Source organism: Narcine bancroftii, chromosome 1, assembly GCF_036971445.1.
Source record: "Narcine bancroftii isolate sNarBan1 chromosome 1, sNarBan1.hap1, whole genome shotgun sequence".
In the NCBI taxonomy this organism is placed as follows: Eukaryota; Metazoa; Chordata; class Chondrichthyes; order Torpediniformes; family Narcinidae; genus Narcine; species Narcine bancroftii.
Genome location: NC_091469.1, coordinates 149,443,649 through 149,469,799, shown reverse-complemented (window position 1 = coordinate 149,469,799; position 26,151 = coordinate 149,443,649). Strand labels below are relative to the sequence as shown.

The following is a 26,151-nucleotide window of genomic DNA, read 5'->3' as shown; positions in this document are numbered from 1 at the left end:
GCCTTGTCCCCACATCTTTCTCATCCAAGTATAATTTAATCTAATTTGCCACACAGCTTTTAATTTCCTCAATTAATATTGTTTCTTAATCTGTCAAAATCATTATTTATTCCTTTTGAGGTGCACCAACAGTCAAAACATACAGATTTTCCTAAAGCAAAATTCATATAAGATTGGTTCCATGTTTCCACCAAACTCCTAATTTTTTGTCTGTGCTTTTGGAACCAACTCATATGCTTCAAAACTTCTTGTTAACAGTATCTTAATTTGCCACTTGTTCTGTCGTCAAACTAGATAGAGTATGCAATTTGTGTTTTTCCCTTCCATACACATTGGAGCATGAGGCCATTTTTCTTTTGGCCACCTTGAGGTCTCAGCAACCTTTTCAAAAAGTGAAAATATGGATCTTTTATCTCCTTCATGAAAAGGAGGAACTAGATTTACCTCTCTACTAGCCAAAAACCTCTCCCCTGGAGAGCCTCAATTCTCTTTCTCACTCTCAATTTTTAACTTCGAATTGAAACAGTTTGTCTCTTTTGATTTTGCCAAGTCATCCTCCTGTTTTTCAGCTTCATCTGGCTCATTTTATTGTTTCTGCAACTCAAAGTTGTTTCTCTTTTTCTTCCACCACCCTCAATTTCACCAATTCCAATTGCAATTCAAAACATCTATCCTCTGGAAAATTCTCAAGCCCGAAACGTTGGTGATGTATCTTCAGCTTTGCTACATAAAGGCACTGTTTGACTTGCTGAGTGTTTTTTTTCCACTTATGGTGTCAACAGAATCCTGTGTTTTACCTATAGGAATTATGATGTTGTGGCCATTAGAGACTGACTGCAAGTGGATCAGGATCATCAGTTAAATGTACCAGAGTTGAAATGATTTAAACAGGATAGAAAGGTAAAGAGGGGTTGCATTGTTAATCAGAGAGTGTCACAGCTACACTCAGAATTTACTGGAAACTCATCCAAATTGAGACAATATAGGTGGAGATCAAAATTAAGAAAAGTGCAGTACTTTTCTGCAGCGTTGGAGGTTAAGGAGAGACCTGACAGAAGTTTATAAAATTATGAGAGGGAATAGGGTAGATGCTTGGAATCTTTTGTCCAGAGAAAAAATGTCACATACTAGGGGATATGCACTTAAGGTCAGAGTCAGGAAGTTTAAAGGAGTTGTGCAGGGCAAATGTTTTGCATAGAGAGTGGTAGGTGCCTGGAATGGCTGCAGATTCAATATTAGCATTATAGAGGCTTTTTGGACAGACTCATGAAGTGGATTGAGAGAGATGGATAGTTTTAGTTTAATTTGGGTATCAAGTTCAGCACATATGCTTGGGCTGAAGGGTCTGTCCAATGTTTTACTATATTCTGTTTTAACAATAACAAGAGCACACTACAGCATTCTTTTCAGGAGTAACATTTTACCTCTTACTGGCTGCTTGTTGTCACCATGAAAGCAATTTAACTTTTAACCTTCAAAGAGCAATGCATATATATCTTTACGTTAACATTTTGGCAACTGAAAGACAAAGCTATTTGCCTGGTGCAATAGATGTATGTAGATTTTGGATGTGAGACAGATTTTAACACAATTGCTGATGTTTGGGTACTATAAATGTAAAACTGGTTGAATTTGTAGAGTTTTTTGATAATAAAATTCAATCATTCTGATAAACAACCTTGGTGAGTTCTTGTAGTTTACCTTTTAGTTGCATACGCCAGTTCTAAAATTATATGTCATAAGTCCTGCAGTGTAGTTCATGCTTATTAAATATGCAACCAGACAAAGCAGTGTTTCTCCAGGCCACGGTGCACGCACATTTATCACAAAAAACACAGCACAGAATAATCACAAAGAAACATAACAATAAAATATAAAATCAACATGAATAAATATTCTGGAATACTCCATTTCATTTATAAGAGACTCAAGGTTACATGATACTGTTCATCAATCTCACAGCATCTCTTTCCAAACCCGGCCGTCCTAATTTTATTGTTCCTGTACCTCCTACTTCATGTTAGTCGGTTAAAGGTACTGTGGATGTGTGTTAGGGATTCTTAATAATTCTTTGAGCCCCATTTAAGCAATGCTCCCAGTGAATGTTATCAATGGAGGAAGCCCTGAGGGGTGCCATTGCTTAGCCTGATGGGACAGTATTTTCTGGCAACCTGGGCTGACTGTGGTCTTTTGGTCAAGAAGTCCAAGATCCAGTTGTAGAGAGGATTGTTGAGTTCCAGAGAGGACAGTTGATCCACCAGCCTCTGAGTTATGATCAAGTTGAATGCTGAGCTGAAGTTGGCAAACAACAGACTGGAGTATGAGACATTCCCCATTGGGTGAGAACAGAGTGGCGGATCAAGCCTACAGCATTGTTATAAAACTCTAATTTGCTCTGAGGATTAATTGGAATCTCATTCAAGACTTCATCCTCATTCTTCTTGTGTTCCAAAATGAAGATGAACATCGAAAATAGAGGATGAAAATCTACAGCATAGTTTAGGTCATTGGCTCTGCAATGTTGTGCTGACATAGTAACCTACTCTACTAACTGCCTAGAATTTCCCAATTGCAGAGCCCTCCATTTTTCTCAGTCCCATGTACCTATCTAATGAAGATCTGATTGTACCTTCCTCCACCACCATTGCTGGCAGCACATTCCATGCATCACCATTCTCTGTGTGAAGAACTTGCCTCTGACATACTTTCTACCAAGCACCTTAAAACCAATCCCATTAACTAAAATGCTCAATTCTGTAGATATTATATGAAGATCCCAACAGAATACTATTCATGGAGAAATGCAAAAGCTGCAGACACTGGAATCTTGAGCTAACAAAGAAATGCTAGAGCCACTCAGCTGATTGGAATCCATGAGTGGAAATCTTCAGTCAACTTTTCACATCTGAAATCTTCACATCCAAAACGTGGAATACCAATCCTGTTTATTTTTATTTGCTTTAAAAAAAAATCTCCAAATCCATGGTACTATAAGTGAACCATGTTCTCTCCCAAGGCAATGTCCACATAACTGAGGCCTCAGTGACATGATGTCAGCACCTTTTGATCAGGTCGTGTTATTCACATGGCAGACAACAAACTCCCTCCATTCCAAGCTCCATTATGAGAAGAGATTAGCCGGAAAGGAGAGGAATAGATTCAAGATTAACTTCAAAGCCTCATTAAAAACGTAATATCCCCATTGACTCTGGTAAATCGGTGAATGAGTGCTCAAAGTGTATTAGTATTTGGAATCTGCAAAATCTCTCAAATCAACATGTTATAAGCATGTAGAAGGCCTAATGAACCACCTGAGTCTCACTGAAGTGGCATTTCAATGTTGTTTTATTCATTCGGAAGTACATGCAAAATGTGCAGTTAATTAAAAATGTTAATGCTGAATACTGGACCAAAGCATGCTCATGCTTTAGTCATTATGGAAAAGACGTGGAACTGGTATTTTTTACCCCATGATTCCAATGGGCTGATAATTGAATTACTGGTGGTTGTGTCAAAGGATTTAATAAATGGTGAGAGACTGGAATTCTTTGTTCTGTGGTGATTCATCTTTACTTAATAGTAGCCTTAATGTGACAGGTGACGACACCCTCTTCTCTTCAATTCTCTTTTCTCTGGGCTGTACTTAAGACATTCTCTAGGATCAATCTGATGAGGCATGATGCAACAGGTCACTTCTCCCTGACCCAAGCCTCCGTGTTAGTTCGTCTCCCAGTGGTGGATGTTGGGCTATTATAGTCAGGTCATGGCACCTTGGTGGCTAAGAGCTCTTAGCTTTTTATAGTAAAACTCTTTTCATTGTTAATTAATGTAATTACAGCTTTTCCTTTAACACTGGGTTTCACACATATTTAAATAAACCAGTCTTCTGGGTGCAATGGAATTTCCTCTATAGGTGCTTTATCTTTAGATTACTAAAATGCTCTTGTATAGATTTTTTTCAACTCAAAAGCTTATCTTAAGGCTTTGGGTATATATCACTGCATTGTGAATATGGTGGAGTTATGGGGATAAGGCTGGAAAGGGGTACTGATGGTAGTGATCAGCCATGATCTGTAAAATGGTGGTGCTGGCTCGACGGGCCGAAGGGCCTACTCCAGCTCCTATTGTCTATTGTCTATAATCAAAACTACAATGGTCAGAGTTAAAGCTGATAATATGTGTCATCATAATTTGTATAGTTTCTGAAACTTGGTGTGCTAATTGCTTGTGAAGATACTCAACCTTGATCAGTTTAAGTTTTTGCTGCACGTCGGTCTGACGTGCCTCACGTAGGTACAATTAGACAATATCACTGTGGATAAAACACTTGCTGAAGAATGCAGCATCTATGACTAATTGGGAAGTTAAAACTATTTTGCAAAGAAAGCATTGAATGTTGAAAAAAATGGTAATAGACAAAAGGATTAGGAAATTTATAGAAACTAGCAAAGGATGACAAACTTATAAAGAGGAAGAGGTTGAAGTTTAAAAGTAAGAAATAGTTGTGGGGATACTTCAACATAGAACACAAAAAAGTGATCAAGCAAATACACTATAATTAGGAAGGCAATCGGAATGGTGGCCTTTAAAAGGTACGGACGATAAAAGCAGGGATGATTTGAGGCAGCTTCACAAGTTACTGGTAAGATTATTCCTGTTTCCTTCCGTACAGGTTTGGTTATCATATTTAAAACATGAGATGCTTGCATTTCAGGAACAAAATACTCATATTTGAGGAAATGCAAAGAAAGCTCACCAGACTGATTCCTGAGATTGAGAGGTGAATCTTTGGGGAAGGTAAAAAAAAAAAATCAGGTTGGGCCTGTAATAAATGGAGTTTAGATGAATGAGAGATGATCTGATTGAAAATTTTTTTGATGGGAATTAACGGGATGGATGCTGACAGGATGTTTCTTCCCCCATTGGGAAATAACCAAAAAATGTAGATTCAATAGAAGGGGTGACACGAGTCTCCAGATGCTGGAAAACAATCTGGAGGAACTCGATGGGTCTGGCAGCATCTGTTGGGTAGAAGCAAGAATGAATTCTCAATATTCGGGGTTGAGAGACTCTATCAGGTCCTGATGTAGGTTTTCAACCTCAATTTCAACAATTCATTGTCCCACTTATTTCACAGATGCTGCTCAACCGCTAAGTTTCTTTCATTAGTTTGCTTTCAGAATAAGGGGCTGCCCATTTAATCGGGAGATGCGAATAAAACACAAAAGTCTGTAAATGCCGTGATTGAAGTAAAAGCACAATGTTGGAGAAACAGTGTACTTTATCTTTCTTTGGCTTGGCTTCGCGGACGAAGATTTATGGAGGGGGTAAAAAAGTCCACGTCAGCTGCAGGCTCGTTTGTGGCTGACCAGTCCGATGCGCGACAGGCAGACACGATTGCAGCGGTTGCAAGGGAAAATTGGTTGGTTGGGGTTGGGTGTTGGGTTTTTCCTCCTTTGCCTTTTGTCAGTGAGGTGGGCTCTGCGGTCTTCTTCAAAGGAGGCTGCTGCCCGCCAAACTGTGAGGCGCCAAGATGCACGGTTTGAGGCGTTATCAGCCCACTGGCGGTGGTCAATGTGGCAGGCACCAAGAGATTTCTTTAGGCAGTCCTTGTACCTTTTCTTTGGTGCACCTCTGTCACGGTGGCCAGTGGAGAGCTCGCCATATAATACGATCTTGGGAAGGCGATGGTCCTCCATTCTGGAGACGTGACCCATCCAGCGCAGCTGGATCTTCAGCAGCGTGGACTCGATGCTGTCGACCTCTGCCATCTCGAGTACCTCGACGTTAGGGGTGTGAGCGCTCCAATGGATGTTGAGGATGGAGCGGAGACAACGCTGGTGGAAGCGTTCTAGGAGCCGTAGGTGGTGCCGGTAGAGGACCCATGATTCGGAGCCGAACAGGAGTGTGGGTATGACAACGGCTCTGTATACGCTTATCTTTGTGAGGTTTTTCAGTTGGTTGTTTTTCCAGACTCTTTTGTGTAGTCTTCCAAAGGCGCTATTTGCCTTGGCGAGTCTGTTGTCTATCTCATTGTCGATCCTTGCATCTGATGAAATGGTGCAGCCGAGATAGGTAAACTGGTTGACCGTTTTGAGTTTTGTGTGCCCGATGGAGATGTGGGGGGGCTGGTAGTCATGGTGGGGAGCTGGCTGATGGAGGACCTCAGTTTTTTCAGGCTGACTTCCAGGCCAAACATTTTGGCAGTTTCCGCAAAGCAGGACGTCAAGCGCTGAAGAGCTGGCTCTGAATGGGCAACTAAAGCTAACTTTATATAGCAAAGATAAAGATACATAACCACCGTTTTTGGGTCTACGCCCTACATTAAGGTATGATCAAAATGTAGACAGGCACCTGAATAAAATAGTGGCCCATACCCGCATCCTTTCCATTTCCCACACATCTGCCCTGGCCTCCTTTGCCCTTTTATGGAACAAAAACAGGATTTCCCTTTGTCCTCACCTACCAACAACATATGATCGTCCCCCACAACATAATCATCATCATCCCAGTTCCACGTTCCATTGGGACTGCTCTCACCACGGCTCCTTTGTCCACTCATCTCTTCCCACTCTTTGCCTCCTTGGCACTTTCTCCTGCGACCACACTTGTTCCCACACCTCCTCCCTACTCCACCATTCAGGACCCAGTTTTTTCCAAATGAAGCAACACTTGATTTGTGAATCTGCGGGAGTTATATCTACTGCATTTGGTGCTTTTGTTGTGGCCTTTGGAAAGACTGGACACAGATTGCAAGATCACTTCACTAGGCACCTTTGCTCTTGCATCAGTGACAGGATTCTCCCAGTCGTCAACCATTTCCATTCTGCACCCCACCCCCAGACTGACATGTCTGTCCATGGCCTCGTGCACTGCCAAACCATGGCCTCCTGTAAATTGGAGGAGCAACACCTAATATTCAATCTGGGCACTCTCCACCCAGATGGCATTAACATTGATTTCTCCAGTTTCTGCTCGTTCTCCCACTCTTCCCTATCCCTCTGCCCTCTTTATTCCAGCTCTCCAACCCCTTCACTCTCCATTCACAGAGCTGTCTTCTTGTGCCTTCCCTCCCTTATCCACCTATAACCTTTTGTCTATGGGCCTGTGCTCTTCCTCCTGCACCTCTCTCCACCATTTTATTCATGGCCTACATTTTGCTCATACCTTGAAGAAGGGCTGAAGCCCAAAACATTGGTTATGTATCTTTATCTTTGCTATCTAGTGGATGCTGTTTGACCTGCTGAGTTTCTCCAGCATTGTTTTGATCTTCAATTGGGAGTGAGGAAGAATTTCTGAGGATCATTATCTTTTACAATTCTCTATCACAGACAACAGCGGTCACAAAGTTGAATAAATTTAAGCTGGGCATTGACAGACATTTAAACTAAAGGGGGATCAAGAGGTATGGGAGAGACTGGATAGGAGGTGTTGGTGCCAAAATTGGATCATACAATCGTATTCTATGGAAGAACAGGTTGTTGTGGGCCAAAATGAATTAACAGTTACAGAACAGGTTATTCATGGGGGATGCAAATCCAAACAACATTCGTACAGAAGTCAAAAAGCATGAATGATTTCAGTTATTTGTTCAGTCTACGTATTGATGGTTGTTTTCTTGATCTGGTATTTAAATATTCAGTTTGCAGGATATCATGGAATGTGCAACCATCGTGGGTTGCAATAGAAATTGGATTGTTCATTTCTAATTAATTGCAGTTCTGTTTTGATGATTTATTCATAAGGTACTTGTGCTGATAATAATTAGGCAGTTCATGGCTCACTGATCTAATTATTTATCGTGCATAGGTCAGTGGGGTTATGAATATTGATGCTAGTTTACTGTGATTGACCAATAAATTATCACGTTTCTCTTCACTTCTATTTGACTAACTTTTTAAATATGACTTCACCACTGTTGGTTTATGCCAGGGTAAATGAATTGATGGCATAAATGGTGATCAGTGGGTATAATGTAATTATCATTCCAATAAAGTATGTGGTTCCAAGATGACAAAAGATGGGGTCTGAATATTACAGGGTTTAGCATTTTGGAGGGAAGACAGAATGGAGGTGCTCTGACATTAATAATGGATGATGTTAAGACAATGGTGAGAAGTGTCCTTCCTCACAAAATCAGCAAGCATATAAATATTCTAGGTGGAGAAAAATAACAAAAGAAATAATTGGTAAAAGGATACTACAGGACTTCGAGCAGTAGCTGAACAATTGAACATTTGACAAATCATGAAGGACACTGACCAGAAAGGTCAGTCTTTCTTTTTCTCCCACTGACTCTGCTTCATCTGCTGAGTTCTTCCTGCAGCTTGTGTTTTGCTTCAGATTCCTGTTTTTGCAGTCTCCTGTGTGTGTCCTGATTAAGTACGACAGGATAAGGTAGAATGTATCACAGAAGTGTAATGTTAATTTCATTTTAAGGGGCAAGCATAAAAAGAGAGCAGTATATTCAAAAGATTTATAATAACTAAAATGATAGATAAATTATGAAATCCCAAGACTCTGGCATGCCCAGAACATATGAATTAATGAAGCATCTCCATTGTTGCATTTTCTCGCAATAAGGAGATACATCCACGTAAAAATGAGATCGTTTGACTTTGGACATGTGAGCCCAATGGGCTACTTTAAATTGTAGGAGAGAGTGATGGGCACATAAAGAGGTATTAACCAATTTGAAAATAAGATTCCTTCAGGAATTAAAAGTTGTTGGTCCTGTTCCCGGGCTTTTAAACATATTTTATCTGGGGAAGCCTCTCTTGTTCAAAACAACTTATTATGAATGTGAGATATCGAACCATTATAGAAAGGTGGTAAGTTAAAAAATTACATCAATTAAATTCTTATCAATACTCTTAAGAAATGTATGTAATTGAGATCATAAAAATTTGCTGATTTGTAGATAACTTAAAAAAAAAAATGAGTACAGTATGTGGTAGACCATATTTAACTGAAAATTGTTCAAATAAATCTTTAAAACATTTAATAGCCAACCTATTCCATTCTTTGAAAGTTACCTCCATCATGGAAGATTTAAAGAAATAATTAGAAAAAATAGGACTAGAGAGAGAAAATCTTATTAATCTAAAATGTTTTCTAAATTGCATCCATATCCTCAAAGTATGTTTAACCACCTGATTATTAGTTAATTTATTTAGAGATAAAGGAAGTGAGGGTTCAAGAAGAGAAATGAGGGAAAATTTTGTAACAGAATTAGAGTTTAGAGAGATCCATATTGGACAGTCTTCACGGTTATATAATAAACCTCCATTCTTTTGAAGTTTTTGTAAGTGGACTTTATTTAGGCGAGGATGTTTATTCTTCCATATATAAGAAGATTGAGTCAAGGGAATAAAAAAAAGACAGGGAAAAAAAACAGACAAAGCCTGAAAAGGGTATTTAAAAAAAAATGTAACAATGGAGATGCTTAATTAATTCATATGTTCTGGACATGCCAGAGTCTTGCGAAATATTGGATCGATTATTTCAAACTTCCTCTGCACTTTTTAAAGTTAATTTTAACTGCTTTATTGTTGGAGAGAGCGACATAGCATTAGTGACATCTGAACTACATATATTAGCTTTTATTTATCTTATGGCCAGGCAGGTGGTGTTGCTTAGATGGAGGGACGTTACCTGGCCTAATAATGCTCAATGGTTACGTGATGTCATGTCATGTTTGAATTTAGAGAAGATTAGATGTTCAAATTTAAAATTTCAAACACTGTGAGGACCCTTTTTGAATTACTTAAATAATCTTTGATTTGTTATGAAGGAAGTAATGTTGACTAATGAGGTAATTCATCACTCTGATAAGAATTCTGTCTGTCTTTCTTTTTTTTTGCCAAACAGCTTCTTTCTTGGTAGTGGGTTTAGATTTTCCTTTTTTCTATAATAAAATAATATAGTATCAATACAATATAACCGGTTTGATTAAAATGAGGAGTACCTTGAATGAAATTATATGATTTAAGTGTAATGTATATTTTTGAATTTTAACATATCCATATGTACTTTGTATTTTTGGATGTGAAGTTTCAATGTTAATAATATTGAAAAATAAATTATGAAATCCCTAACTAATAGCAATGTGGAAGTACCTTGACATGGACAACGTAGAGTTATGAAGGGAAAATCGTTTGACACCCTGATGGAATGTTTGAGGATGTGATAGTAGATTAGATGTCTTGTCCATGCCTTGACTTGGCTGCACCTGAACGGGAAGGGGACCAATATCCTGGCAGGCAGGTTTGCTAGAGTTTTTGGGGAGGATTTAAACGAGTTTGGCAGGGGATGGGAATCAAAATGTGAGTGCGGAGATTAGAGTAGAAGGGAACCAGGTTATTAAGGTCAAGAAAGAGGAAAAAGGTCAAAAATAATGTGCAGCAAAGATGACAAAAAGGACAGACAGGTGAAAAGTCAGGATAATTTGCTGTACAATAGAAATAGAGCAAAATTGGTAACAGATCGGTAATTGGTCTAAGGGTGCTGTACTTTAATGCATGGGCCATTAGAAATAAAGTAGATGACCTTGTTGTGCAGCTACAGATTAAAAGATATGACATTGTGGCCATCACCGAGGCATGGGTTTATGATGGATGTGATTGGGAGCTGAATGTCCAAGGGAACATAGTGTATAGGAAAGATAAGCAGGAAGGTAGAGGGGGTGAAGTGGCCTTGATGTTAAGCAAAGATATTAAATCACTTAAAAGAAGGGACATGGGGTCAGAAGTGGTAGGATCCTTAAGGGCTGAGTTAAGAAGTGGCAAGAGTAAAAGAAGCCTATTAGCAGTTATATACAGGCCCCCAAAAAGAGGCTGGGAAGTGTACTACGAGTTATAGATAGAAATAGAAAAAACATGTCAGAAGAAAATTGTCAAAATAATTATGGGAGATTTAAACATGAAAGGGAATTGGGAAAATCAGGAAGGTACTGGATGTCAGGAGAAAGAGTTTGTAGAATGCCTAAGGGATGGCTTTTTGGAACAGCTTGACAATAAGCCCACCAGGGGATCAGCGGTTTTGGATTGGGTGAAGTGTAATGAACCTGAGGTGATTAGAGAATTAAAGGTAATGGAACTCTTAGGAAGTAGTGATCATAATATGATTGATTCAGTTTCACATTTGAAAAAAAAGCTGATATAAGGTCTGTCAATATTTCAGTGGAACAAAGGAAATTCCAGTGGTATGAGCGAGGAACTGGTCCAAGTTGACTGGAAAAGTCAGCTCGATGGATGGACGGCAGTGCAGAATTGGATATTTCTCCAAGAAATAAAGAAAGTGCAGGATAGATATATTCCAAGAAAAATATGAATGGAAATATGGCACAAATGTGGCTAACAAGAGAGGATAAAATATAAACCAATGGAAGCAAAAATTAGTAGAAAAACAGAGGACTGAGAAACTTTTAAAAACATACATAAAGAAACAAAGAAAATCATTAGGAAAGAAAAGATGAGTTACGAAAGGAAGTTGGCAAATAACATGCAAAAGGATACTGTAGAAACTATATGGAGAGTAAAAAGAGACACGGATAGATATAGGACCGATTGAAAATGATGGTGCAGAAATGATGATGGGTTACAAAGAGATACCAGAGGAACTAGATGAGTATTTTGCTTCAGTCTTCCCTGAGGAAAACAATAGCAATACACCTGATAGTGAGAGGTACAGACAAGGTCTCTAGAGAGATGGTGCTTAGGAAGCTGAATGGACTAAAGATAGACAATTCTCCTGAAGTGGTTGAGTTGCACTCACGGGTCCTGAAGGAGGTGGCATTAGAGATTGTGGAGGCATTGGAAATGACTTTCCAGAAATCAATAGACTCTGGCATGATTCCGGAGGATTGGAAGGTCACAAATGTTGTTGCACTGTTTAAGAAAGGAGAAAGGCAGAAAAAAGGAAATTATAGGCCAATTAGTCTGTCGTTGGTAGTCGAAAAGTTATTGAAGTCGATCCTCAAGGACGAGGTTACGAAATACTTCAAGGTGCATGGCACGTTAGGTCCAAGCCAGCATGGTTTCATTCAGGGAAGATCCTGCCTGAAATTTGAATTTTTTGAGGTAATCTCAGGTAGGATGGACAAGAGAGAAGCTGTGGATGTTGTGTATTGGGATTTTCAAAAGGCCTTCAATAAGGTAACACGTAAGTGGCTGCATAATAAGGTAAGAGCACATGGAATTACAGGAAAGATATTAGTTTGGATGGAGCATTGGCTGATGGGCAGGAAACAAAGGGTGCGAATAAAGAGATCCTATTCTGGTTGGTTGCCGGTTACTAGTGGTGTTCAGCAAGGATTGGTGTGGGGTTGCTTCTTTTTACAATGCATATTGATGATTTAGATTTTGGGTTTAATGGTTTTGTGGCTAAGTTTGCAGATGACACCAAGATAGGTGATGGAGTAGGAAGTGTCGAAGAAACTGAAAGGTTGCAGAGCGACTTGGACAACTTGGGAAAGTGGATCTCGTCTGCTATTTCTTTGCCCAATGTTGAGAAATGTATTGCTGTACATTTTGAAAGAGGAAATAAAAAGGCAGATTATTATCTGGATGGGGAGAAAATTCAAAGTCGGAAGTGCAAAGGGACTTGGGGATCCTCGTGCAGGATAACCTTAATGTTAACCACCAGGTTGGATTGGCAGTAAAGAAAGCAAATGCTATAATGGCATTCATTCAAGAGGAATAGTGTACAAGAGTAAAGAGGTGTTAATGAGACTCTATGGGACACTAGTGAGACCTCATTTGGAGTACTGTGTGCAGTTTTTGGCACCTTTTCTTCAAGGGGATATAATGATGTTGAAGAAAGTGCAGAGAAAATTTCCCAGGATGATTCCTATGGACATCTGGGCACCGTAATACATGACTGCTGTAATGGCAAATGGTCAGGAAAGCTCATGGAACATTATCATTTATTGCTAAAGGAATTAAATACCATGTATGGAATTTATGCTTTCATTCTCTTGGAGGTTGTTGAACCATGTTGCATCTGCTATTGATCTTGATTAAGAAAGAATGCAAATTCAATTTAACCAGTTTAGCAAATGGTGACTTTGTCTTATGATGAAGCTTGTATCTTCTGGAGTGTAGGAGAATGAGGAGGGCTGATTGAAACAGAATGCTCGACCCATAGAATCAGATTGATTTATTTATTTTGAATAATTTATTCACTGGAGCATCAGAAAACGAGGGAAGACTTGATAGAGGTATACAAAATTATATAAGGTAAATGCAAGCAGCTTTTTCCACTAAGGTTGGGTGAGACAAGAATGAGAGAATATGGGTTAAAGGAGAAGGTGAAATATTTAAGGAGAATATTCGGGAGAACTTCATTCAGGGTAGTAAGAGTGTGGTATGAGCTGCCAGTGGAAGTGGTGGATGTGGGCTGGATTTCAACCTTTAATAGAAGGTTTAATTGATGGGATAGGTATAGAGGGCTAGAGTCTGGGTGTAGGTCAATGGGAGTAGGTGGAATAATAATTTGGCATGAACTAAATAGGCTGAAGGCCCTGTGTCAGTCATGTTATGTTCTATGGTTCTATATTGCTTTTTTGCATTAGTCTTTTCTCATTTCTAATTATTTTGCTCAATATTTCCAAATTTAGAAGTCTTCTGATCTTCAGGATTATAATTCTTTTTAGAATTTCACTTTAAATGATGTCCTTCACCTCTAATTAGCCAGGAATGAAATTGACAAAGTAGCCAAATCTCATTCCACAAGACCAGATTTAAAATAAACTGCTTTTTGATTATTCTGCATATTTTGTTCCAGAAAACATGTCCGTATATTTCTAATTTATTCTTAAAACCTTTTTAGGCAGTTTGCTTTCCCTGTTCAGAATCAAGATTTATAAAATGCACAATTATTGCATTCTTAAAGACTCTGATTTATATTCTTTCCAGTAGGACAGATGACATCTGGGTCAAAGCTTGACATCTCAGAAGCCAATCATTTCATTTCCCTTTACCATTCCCAACCCTCATCACAATGTGGTCATGTCTCCATAGTTGCTATTAAATATTTCAATTTTCCATCTTAGTTTTCTTGCCTTATTTCAGATGCATTCTGACTTTCTAAACCATTTTCTCTGGCTCCAGTAGTTTACTCAGACAGAGGTTATTATTTTTTGAGCTTATGCTTATCATTTTGGAACATAGCCCCTCCAATGAGTCACATGCCTAATTCCTTCTTGGACCACAAGAAGAAAATCCTACTCATCAATTTATGTGACTCATCTCCAATTCTTTGCACTCAGTTATTGATTCACAATTCCTTCTTTCTGACCACTAAACAAATATAATTATTACCCATACTTGGAAACTTCTTTGCTTTTGTATCGAAGCCTTTTTGTGCGTGTATATGTTCAGCTCAACAAATTTCACGTGTCATATCTGCAACACACAGTTTGTCCAATAACCCTCAACTGCCTTATTTAAGAATTTTTAAGTCCAATTCATTTGTTTCTTTTAGGTGGACTATTTAACGTTTCCTATTATTTGCATGGTTAACTGTCTAGGGATTGAATTTTAGCTTAATAGGCAATTTGATAGAACCTGATCCTGCTTTGTCTGAGGCCGCAATGTTCCTGTTTTGTTGCAGTGTAATGTCCCAGAACTGTACATAATGCTCAAAATAAATTGTTGCCTGTTTGCTTAAACTTGCAACTTGCTTATTTAGCCAAGCACATCTGTAGATAGGACGTTAAATAGTTGAGGAGAGTGGGTTCAATTGATTGGAAAATGATGGATAAAGCAAAAGGGAAGGATAGGTTATTGAAGTCTCCAGAGAGAGAAAAAAATAAAGATGACATGTTTTGGAAATAATTTAACCTTGTGCAACATGGATTAAAATAAAAGAAGGGTGGTCAATACACAACTGAAGGTGTTTTTAAATGGACAGAGTGTATGTAGCAAAGTAGATGAGCTTAAAGTGCAGTTTGAAATTGGCAAGTACAATGTAGGCATAACAGAATCATGACTGAAAGATCACAGCTGGGGAGCTAAGCATCCAAGGATACACATCCTTTTTTGGAGACAGGCAGAGGGGTGGGGTGGCTCTTTGGTATGAAGTCATCTTTATGTGAAATTAAACCTTAGCAAGAAGGGATATAACATTAGATAATAGAGAATCTTTGAGGAAGGACTTAAGAAACTACTGATGTGAGTTATTTACAGGCCTCAAAATAGTATCCAGGATGTGGGGCGCAAATTAAAAGGAAGGCATGTTTGTTCTTTTACTGCAATGGATTTTAATGTTCTTTCACTTTGGGGTTCTTTTCTCAATTATTTTCAAAACTTAGATTAATTATTTTTGGTCTTTTTTGACCCCATTGTTATTATTATTAAGTAGTGGACTCCTTAATTTGGCCGGCAGCTTCTATAGGATGGGGCTACATTTTTTGTTTGGAAATGTGATTTTTTTTCTTTCTCTCCTTTTATTCCATTTTAATAATATGTATCTTGTTCACTGCAATTTGATATAATTAACTTTATCATTATTATCATATGTTCAAACCAATAAAAAGATTGGAATAAAAAGGAAAGGAAGACATGCAAGACCTTCAATGTGCAAGTAAACAGAGAAAATCAAATTGGTGCTGGATACCAAGAGAAGGAATTTGTAGAAGGATGAGATGACTTTTTAGAGTGGTTGAGCCCACACAGGAAAAGGCAATTCTGGATTTGGTGCTGTGCAATGAACCAGATTTGTTGAGTAAAGGTAACTACAGAGGTATAAAAGAGAATCTGGAGTAAAGTTGATTGGAAGGGGCCCCTGCTTGGGAAGCCTGTGGAGTGCCAATGGCATTCTAAAGGGAGGAGAAGGCAATGGTGGCTGACAAGGGAAGTAAAAAACAACTAAGTAAAAGCAAAAGAAATGCCATACAATATTACAATATTAAGGCATGCAAGACCTTCAATGTGCAAGTAAACAGAGAAAATTCAGTAGTTTCTTAAGTCCTTCCTCAAAGATTCTCTATTATCTAATGTTATATCCCTTCTTGCTAAGGTTTAATTTCACATAAAGATGACTTCGTACCAAAGAGCAACCCCACCCCTCTGCCTGTCTCCAAAAAAGGATGTGTATCCTTGGATGTACAAAAATAAGCAAGAAACTAAAGGATTGGGTTGCTTTTTAAATATTTTTATTGATATTTACATTATGCACAATTGAACAGTAGTTATATATTGTATTGTAAGATTCAAAAGAAGAGGAAAAAAGAAAAAAAAATACCCGTGTAATTTAAAACCTGTAAAGCAAGGTTAAAAGCTGACAGGTAGGAATCCAGAGTCGTCAACCTGGAGATGGACAGCACAGCGCCAAAGCTTCAGAACAACCCCAGTTCTTTTGGTTATGATAGCAGTCCATAAATGGGCACCACAAATTTTGGAAGTTAATATTTGACTCTTTTATGGCATATCTAATTTTTTCTAAACTTAAACAAGACATAATATCACTTAAACATTGTGTATATGTAGGTGGAGTATTATCTTTCCATTTAATCAAAATTGCACATCTGGCTACCATTGAAGTAAAAGATAAAATTCAGTTTTGAGTTGGAGACAGTGAAACATCATCTTGAAATGTCCCGAATAGAACAATTAAAGTGAAAGGTTCTAATTTGAACTTGAGAATCACCGATAATGTTTGAAAGATATCTTTCCAAGATTTTTCTAAACTAGGGCAAGTCCAGAACCAAAGAAGCATCACCAATTTTCCATTTGTCTCATAGAGGATTTATATTTGAATAAAAATGGGACAATTTAACTTTGACATATGTACTCTATGGGCCACTTTAAATTGCGGTGTACAAAAGGAGGTCATATTAACCAGAGAAGTGTGAATCTGTGGAATGCTCTGCCACAGAGGGTGGTAGAGGCGGATTCGCTGACTATGTTCAAAAGAGAGTTAGATAAGACTCTTGTGGGTAACGGAGTTAAGGGTTATGGGGATAAGGCTGGAAAGGGGTACTGATGGTAATGATCAGCCATGATCTAAAATGGCGGTGCTGGCCCTATGGGCCAAATGGCCTACTCCAGCTCCTATTGTCTATTGTCTATTGTCTATTACACACCTCATCTGAGAATGAAAGATTCAAATCCTGTTCCCAGTCATTCTTGATTTTAACTTTTGAGCCTATCCTTAAATCAAGCAAATTATTATAAATAAGTGATATTAAACCTTTATGAGAAAGTTGTAAATCAAAAAGTATATCAAGGATGTTTGCCTCAGGAATTCATGGAAAGTCAGGGATCTGAGATTGAGCAAAATGTCGAACTTGTAAATATCTAAAAAAAAAATGAGCGGCAAGTTAAATTTTACCACCAATTGTTCAAAGGAAGAAAAATTGTTTTGAATAAAAAGGCCTTTAAAATATTTAATATCTGATCTATGCCAGTCATTATTCTTATTTTAATACACACCATTTATTGAAGGTTTTATCGTTACCTCCCACTCTTGCCCCTGAATGCGTTCTTTCTCTAGATGCAAAGAAGGCTTTTGATCAGGTGGAATGGGATTATCGTTTTGACACTTGGGAAAATTTAAATTTGGACCATGTTTTATTAAATGGATTAAATTATTATATTTATGTCGATCTGCCTCAATTCTTACTAATTTACAGCAATCAAAACCTTTTAATCTTCAATAGGATATTTGTCAAGGTTGTCCTTTAAGAACCTCGAGCAATTACACTTCAGTAAAATAGAGATTTTATAGGGATCCACAGGAATGACATTGAACACAAGGTTTCCTTGTATGCAGATGATCTTTTGTGTTTTGTATCTAATCAAAGTGTTTCTTTACCAAGCATATTAGCTTTATTTTCTCATATTAGTCAGTTCTCTGGGTACAATTTGAATCTGCATAATAATGCACTTTTATCTTTAAATGGTTCTATACCAAGATATTCAAATTTTTATTTTAAAATTATGAAGGATTAATTTACCTATCTCGTGATTATAATTACTATGAGTTATAAACATCTTTTTAAGGAGAAATTTTCTACTTTATTTAATCAGGTTCTTTCTTTGGCTTGGCTTCGCGGACGAAGATTTATGGAGGGGGTAAAAAGTCCACGTCAGCTGCAGGCTCGTTTGTGGCTGACAAGTCCGATGCGGGACAGGCAGACACGATTGCAGCGGTTGCAAGGGAAAATTGGTTGGTTGGGGTTGGGTGTTGGATTTTTCCTCCTTTGCCTTTTGTCAGTGAGGTGGGCTCTGCGGTCTTCTTCAAAGGAGGTTGCTGCCCGCCAAACTGTGAGGCGCCAAGATGCACGGTTTGAGGCGTTGTCAGCCCACTGGCGGTGGTCAATGTGGCAGGCACCAAGAGATTTCTTTAGGCAGTCCTTGTACCTTTTCTTTGGTGCACCTCTGTCACGGTGGCCAGTGGAGAGCTCGCCATATAATACGATCTTGGGAAGGCGATGGTCCTCCATTCTGGAGACGTGACCCATCCAGCGCAGCTGGATCTTCATAAGCGTGGACTCGATGCTGTCGACCTCTGCCATCTCGAGTACTTCGACGTTAGGGGTGTAAGCGCTCCAATGGATGTTGAGGATGGAGCGGAGACAACGCTGGTGGAAGCGTTCTAGGAGCCGTAGGTGGTGCCGGTAGAGGACCTATGATTCGGAGCCGAACAGGAGTGTGGGTATGACAACGGCTCTGTATACGCTTAACTTTGTGAGGTTTTTCAGTTGGTTGTTTTTCCAGACTCTTTTGTGTAGTCTTCCAAAGGCGCTATTTGCCTTGGCGAGTCTGTTGTCTATCTCATTGTCGATCCTTGCATCTGATGAAATGGTGCAGCCGAGATAGGTAAAATTAGGTTAAATTATTGCCATCAGGATGGTCACATTTATCTATTTCCATGATTGGTCGCATCAATTCTATTAAAATGAATGTTTTACCTAAATTTTTATATCTTTTCCAATCTATACCAATTTTTATTCCCAAATCCTTTTTTGGCTCACTTGATTCACTTGTATCTTCCTACATATGGCAAGGAAAATGCCCCTGCTTAAATAAAGCTCATCTTCAGAAATCTAAAATGAATGGTGGATTGGTGTTTTCTTATTTTAGATTTTATTACTGGGCAGTCAATATATGTAATTTGCTTCTTTTGTTACACTTTGAGAATCTACTTGACTGCTCTTCATGGGTAGAAATGGATCTGAATTTTACTAAAAGTACTTCTATATTGGCAATTCAAGGGTCTTTGTATCCTCTTTAAAGTCACTGATAATCTGATAGTTAACGTAGTTAGAGAATATGGGCACAATTTAGAAGGCCTTTTTTTAATTTCAGAACTTTTATCTTGAAAGCCCTATTATGTCTAATCATCTTTTTCAACCTTCTTTGCAAGATACTGTCTTTAATGTCTGCCATGGATTGGGTTGCTTTTAAAAACCAGCAAAAAGCACCTGAAGAAGTAATAAAGGGAAAAAGGATGAAATACTTAGGTAACTTATTTGACAACAAAAAAGAAAACACCAAAAGTTTTTTTCCCCCCCAGATATATAAAAGAGATGCAAAAGTGAACATCAGATTTCTGGAAAATTATGCTGGAGAAGTGGTCATGGACAACAAAGAAATGGCTCTTGAACTGAATCAGTATTTTGCATCAATCTTCATTGTGGAAGATACCCGTGACATGCCAGATGTGTGAGAGACTCAGAGGGCAGAATTCAGTGTCGTCACCCTTACTGAGGAGGTGCTTGGGAAGCTGAAAGGTCTGAAGCTGGCTAAGTCACCCAGACAACTCCTTAGATTTCTGAAAGAGGTAGATAAAGAGATTGTGGATGAATTAGCAGTGATTTTTCAAGAATCTCTTGAGTCAGGAATAATTGGAAATGTCACTCAATTTTTTAAGAAGACGGAGGTAAAAGTCAGGAAATTTGAATCCCGCACTGCCTGTCGGGAGTTTGTTCACTCTCCGTGTCTGCGTGGGTTTCCTCTGGGTGCTCTGATTTTCTCCCACCTTTCCAAATGTACCTGGACTGTGGGTTAATTGGTTTATGTGGGCAGCATGGGCTTGTGGGCCAGAAGGGCCTGTTATTATGGCATATGTCTAAATTGAACTTTAATATCAAGTAGTTTGCAGCTTTTAGTTAATTACCTTCAATATTCCTCCCCATCAGTGGTTTCATGCAGCCAATAGAGGTAGCTTGTTTCCATTTTCAATTAAGTTTTAGTTTAATTTGACGTGAGGACTTTTGAGTCCAACAATTTTGCATTAAGGACTCATTCTGGGATGTGGCAACAAGCTAAACTGATTCTAGATTCCAGGTTGCACTGAAAGCTTCCTTGAAGTACTGGATCCTCAATGACTCTTGGGAATATCTTGCCCATGACTGCTCAGCATGGAGAATGAGCATTTGGAATAATATTGAGATTTTCAAGGAGGTGCATCAGGGGCACATGGATCCCCATGCAAACAGCAGAAATAAAGCACAATTTCACGAACTACCAACTTACTCATCCTATTTTCCCCCTCACCTCTGGTGGAAGAACCTGTAGTTCCCACATTGGCCTCATCAGCCTTAAAACTGGAGTGGAAACAAGTCATCCTTGATTTCCCAGAGACGACCTGAGAAGAAAATGATTAACCACATTGAAACAGAAAGTAGAACGCTGGAAGAACTCAGCAAGTGAAGCAACATCTGTGGAGACGAAGAAGTGTAAGTGGAGATTTCAGGTCTAGAACCTGTATCAAGAATGGGGCAACTTGGCTAGAAGTGCAGTTTGCTCTGGTGCTGTTCTTCAGTGCCAGGGCAGGGAGGGATATGTATTCACATGTGTAGAGCCAATGAGATAGCATCTGCTGTAGACCTATTGCTGTGGTAGGCAAATTGGAACTGGTCCATGTTGTCACTCAGACAGGACCTCTTAAGCTCTAACATCAGCCTCTCAAAAGGCACAAGTATGATTGAGGCCTGCTTGAAACAGGTGGGAACTTATCTGTCTGGATTGAGATATTGAAGATATCTGTGAATGCATTGACAAGTTGGTCAGCACGGGGTTTTCAGTACTGCTGGATAATCCATTTGTACCGTATGCTTTCCTTGGATTCACTCTCCTGAAGGCAGATCGCATGTCATCCTTGGATACTGACAGTAGAGGATCATCACGGGATATGAGGGTTCACAGTGGTTCTTCATTGTTCCAACCTCTTGTGATCAAATTGGGCAAAAAAGGTTGTACCTGCTCTTTGTGTGATGTTCTGGATCTCCTGTCTTAAATGCCTGTGAACTGGTTCTCTGCAAGTTCCAGATTTCATTGTTCATCTAAGGTTGGGGGAAATCCTGAACAATTTGGTGGGGACACACTCTTCCACAGCTGTTTTGATAAAGTTGGTAACGACATTGGTGTAATCGTTCAGATTCTCAGCTGAGATTTTGAACACCATCCAGTCCACTGACTCAACAGTCCTGTAACCTTTCTTCAACCTCCCACGACCACAATCAGTCTCAATCTCTAGAGCCTCTCTTTAGGCTCTGTCTGTATGCAGGCAGATGAAGCATATCCTTTTTTCATAGATTTTCAAGTAACGAACTACTGAGTTTATGGTAATTTCTTCAGTGGTGAGTAGCTCACCTGCTTGTATAACCAGCTGTGCTGTGATTGTCTTCAACAAAGCTGGCTCCAACTTGGTGACATTCCAAATGGCAAGGTTGTAATTGTAAATTCTACAGATATTATAAAATTCTTCTTGAAAATTATTTTAAATCTGAAAAGAACATCAGAAAACAGTAAAAACAAATATATTTAAAGTAACATCATTACTGCTAAGTATGATGAGTAAAAAAAAAAAAAAATTGAAACTTGTCTCACAATTCATCTCCATTGGAATGAATGAACTTTGATGAAATTGTATTTGGTCTAAACTAGCATACATTCAGCAGGAAGATTCATCTGAGTAAAATCAAAGGTATATTCTGGAATTTTGGACTTCTTCACTTTGTGCAGTTGCAATATTGGTAATTTGGAGTGAAATGAAAGTCTGCAGATGCCATGAATGCAGTAAAACATAAAAATGCTGGAGGAACTCAACAGGTCATGTAATGTCCACAGAAGGGTCGTAAAAACACAATTAACACTGGAAAACCTCAGTCGGGCACACACCGCCTATAGGAGATGAAGAGATTGAGCAGTGGAGCAACCCAGAAAGAGTGAAACATGAATGTCCACAGATGCTGTGAATGCAATAAAAACAAAATTTCTGGAGGAACTCAGCAGGTCATGTAATGTCCACAGAAGGGTAGTAAAAACACAATTAGCACTGGAAAACCTCAGTCGGGCACACACTGCCTATAGGAGACGAAGAGATTGAGCAGTGGAGCAACCCATATAGAGTGAAACATGAATGTCCACAGATGCTGTGAATGCAATAAAAACAAAATTTCTGGAGGAACTTAGCAGGTCATGTAATATCCACACAAGGGTAGTAAAAACACAATTAACACTGGAAAACCTCACTCGGGCACACACCGCCTATAGGAGACGAAGAGATTGAGCAGTGGAGTAGCTGATGGATGCTGCCTAACCAACATTTTTGTAATTTTACTACCCTCCTATGGACTCTGCATGACCTACTGAGTTCTTCCAGCATTTTTGTGTCTTACTGCATTCATGGCATCTGCAGACTTTTGTGTTTCACGCCATATGATCTGTGCACTGCAGTTTCATCAGGTTGTATAATGTATCTACAACCCATCTAAGGCCTGGTTTTCAGCACGTTTTGAAAAAAAAATTGCTTCTTTAACAGTCGTTTTAAACTTATTTGGGGCCATTGGCATTAAGACTGGACAGCAGGACTTCATGGAGGAGTGCTGCTTCTCTGCTCCCCATTCTCCCAGGTCCACACCAGAGGCAGTGCTGGCATTATAGCAGCTCCAGCAGTGCTGCTGTCTCGAGGTCTTGTACAGATAGAGGAGAGATTATGGATCCTTGGTGTTATGCTTGTTTTTTTCAAGAAGAATAACTTTATGTGGGTTTAGCACTTAACCGACTTTATTTTCCTTGAGCTGCTTCAACTGACTTCCAGTAACCACTCCATCATATGTCACTTCCGGTTTCCACACAGCCGCATGCATTGCATGTTGGGAAATGTAGTTCTTACACACATAATACCACATCTTTCCCCTTTTAAAAAGAAACCAAAAGCACAAAACACAATTCTGTATCTACATAACAAAAGTATCTACATTCTGTGGTCAGTCTCTTTCTACCAGTGCATCTGAAGACTCATGGCTTATTTGAAGTTCAGAAATCCTTGAAGAAGTTCCTATTTATCAGAAAGTTCACGAACTGTCAAAGTTCAACAGAATTTGCTGTTGAAGTTCCTTCACATTATGATAGGTTGCCAGATGCTGAGAAATTACTTAAGAGGAATTGCTTATGTCACCAGAACTAACTTCATCTTCATGTTCCATCAAAGGTACCCTATTCTGCTGTGAAGGATCTGACACTTGCATCTTGTATCTCTGATTCTCCCTGTTGAGTTAATGAAGCATGCTGATTTGCCTCATCAGTGCATTTTTAAACGGCAAATTTACTCCATGGCATCTTCTAATTTAGCTGAGAGATTTGCCACAGATTTTTACACTTTCATATTCTTCACAGAGATTTCATCTCCACTTCTTTCACAATTTCATCCACATATTTATTCCCTCTCTTATTTTCCTGTTTTGCCAATAGCAATTGATCTTGAGCTTCAACATATCCATTAAACAACTCTATGGGCTTCATTCCAGGCTTCACAATCTTGGCCACAGCTGCTGCAGAGGGCGACAGAGCTGCCAGTTTCTCTTCTTACAGTGTGGCGGCTCCTTTAAGCTTTGTAGTTGAAAGATAATGATTTGCATTTTCAATTCCTTATCTTGAAGAGACTCCTCCAGGTATCCCTTCTCCAATGTAATTATCCTTTCTTCCACAAGTGTGTGTACTTGTCTTTGGTCTGTGAAGCTACTGTGAAATCTCTTTTCACCAGATCAAGCTCCTCACATGCACACAGACCTAATATTGGCTATGCTCTCCTTTCTACAATCAGTAGCTGTGATTTTAGATGCTGCTCTTTGTGTTTGAAGGTCAGCATACAGCCCCTTTTACTGGAACATTCTCTCCAGTGTAGCCTGTCACTTTTAATTTCACAGGATAAATCTTGCTCTTTACAGTGAGGGTTTTGTAATTGTCCATACATAACAGATTCACCTGGGCTCCGGTGTCACACTTAAATGGAATTACTGTCTCATTCACAGTCACTGAAACGATCCATTCCATTTTGCCTGCAGCAGTGTGTAGTGAATCCATGAAGAATTCCTCTATTCCTTCATCCACTGTGTGACAGATTATGTTATATTTTAGATTGCATATAGATATGTTTTATAGGAGATAAATTGTGGCAGGTTTTTTAGTTGAGGTCACATACAGATACAAACACTTCAAAACAGATCTCATTTAAAATGCTGGAGCTCTGCTCAAGCCAGACAGTCCAGGCTCCGAGTGCCTTTATACAAACTTTGAAGAATGCCTACAAGGACTTCACGAGTAGGGGTTAATTGGACCTGCTGTGGAGTTATGGATTATTGTTTTGGATAGCAACAGATGAACAAACTCAGAAGATTAGGTCCGGTGCCACAGTCTGAGTGTAGTTTGCTGTTCTAAGAGAGTCATGTGGTTTATTTTCTGTGTGAGAGAATACAGTTCAGCAGCAAACTGGAGCATGGCAAGCTTGTGGAAACACCCCACGGGTTGTGAGTTTTTAGTTCCGCCTGGTCAAAGCCCTTGTGGTCCATACAAGAGGAGAGGACTGGCTGCATAATGTTTCACTTGAAATAAGAGAAACAAAAAGGAACTCTGTGGTGACCTGAAAGGAAGAGGTTATCATCTGGAAAAATCTGATGGGGCAAGTTTCTTCAGCAAGAAACTGAAATGGCTGATCAGAAGGAATCAGTTGTGGGTGTCCTACGAGCATTAAATCTCTCTGTCAACCAACAAGAAACTTCCTGAGTTGTAACTATTTACCTTTCAAGCACCAAAACCTGGTGAAATTCATAAATGTTAAATTTTGTGTAGAGTATAAGAATTGCCCGATACCAAGTGAACTTGGAGGAGTGAGAAGTGAGATTGGACTGTGAATCAAATAACTTTTTTTGAACTCGTATGCACATTATGTACACGTGTGCTTAGAATTAGAAGGGAGTTAAGTTAATAGTAATAAATTAAAGTTTGATCCTGTTTTCATGTTAAAAGATGATTAAAAGTATCTTTTGTTTAAGTAACCTTTTGTCTTAGTAAATTTCTATGGCTCCTGGGTTTTGGGGTCACCTGGGCTCATGACAACTGTGTTTCCGGCATCTGTGCGCATTGCAAGCTGGGAAATGTAGTTCTTATTTACACACATACTTGGCAAACTTTTACAGATGTGTAGTGAAAACCAAATCTTTATGATCCAGTGATCATTGGGGGATGTATGTGATGTCATGTATGCACTCTGACAATAAACCTGAAATCTGGCATGGCAAACTCGTACAGATGTGTAGTGAAAAGTGTGCACGTCAGTGAGATTAGGCAGATTAGACCAGAAGGGCCTGTTTCTGTGCTGCAGTGTTTATGGTTCGATGATATTTCTGAGGATGTATATACGTACTCCTCTACGGATGAGGCTACGTAGGAAGCCGCAGGTACTCTCTCCCTTGCTTGGACACTTCAGTGGACTTAATTTTTAAAAATCAGCAAGGCCTCCATGAAATATGGTCGAAGCCAATTTCGGCCATTGAAACCATACCACCCAATTAACCTACCAACCTCATATATTTTTGGATGGTGGGAGGAAACCAGAACGTCTGGGGAAAACCCATGCAGGTGCAGCTCTCGGGGGGGGAAAAAAAATAGTGGTTCTGCAAATTATTTTGTAAATTGCTTCGTTCAAGATCCAGAAAATTCCACATCACGGACCAAATTTAATCAACAAAGTGTTTACTTTTAGCACTTCAATTTATTGAGTAGCTAGTACTTTCAGGGGACCTAAACTTGCAGGTCTTGGGCAACAAATGATAGTCTGCACATCAACTAGAAATTTATAGATTTATTCCTGGATGTCATTGCATGATGAATCATGGTTTCATAATTAATATCATGGACA

At 39.0% G+C, this 26,151-nt stretch overlaps 1 protein-coding gene across 11 annotated transcripts in view; it reads left to right on the top strand.

Moving 5' to 3' along the window:
• The window catches only part of clcn3 (chloride channel 3), a 217,039-nt gene that overhangs the window by 95,210 nt on the left and 95,678 nt on the right, over positions 1–26,151 (top strand). The gene's annotated exons all lie outside the window — the stretch shown is intronic.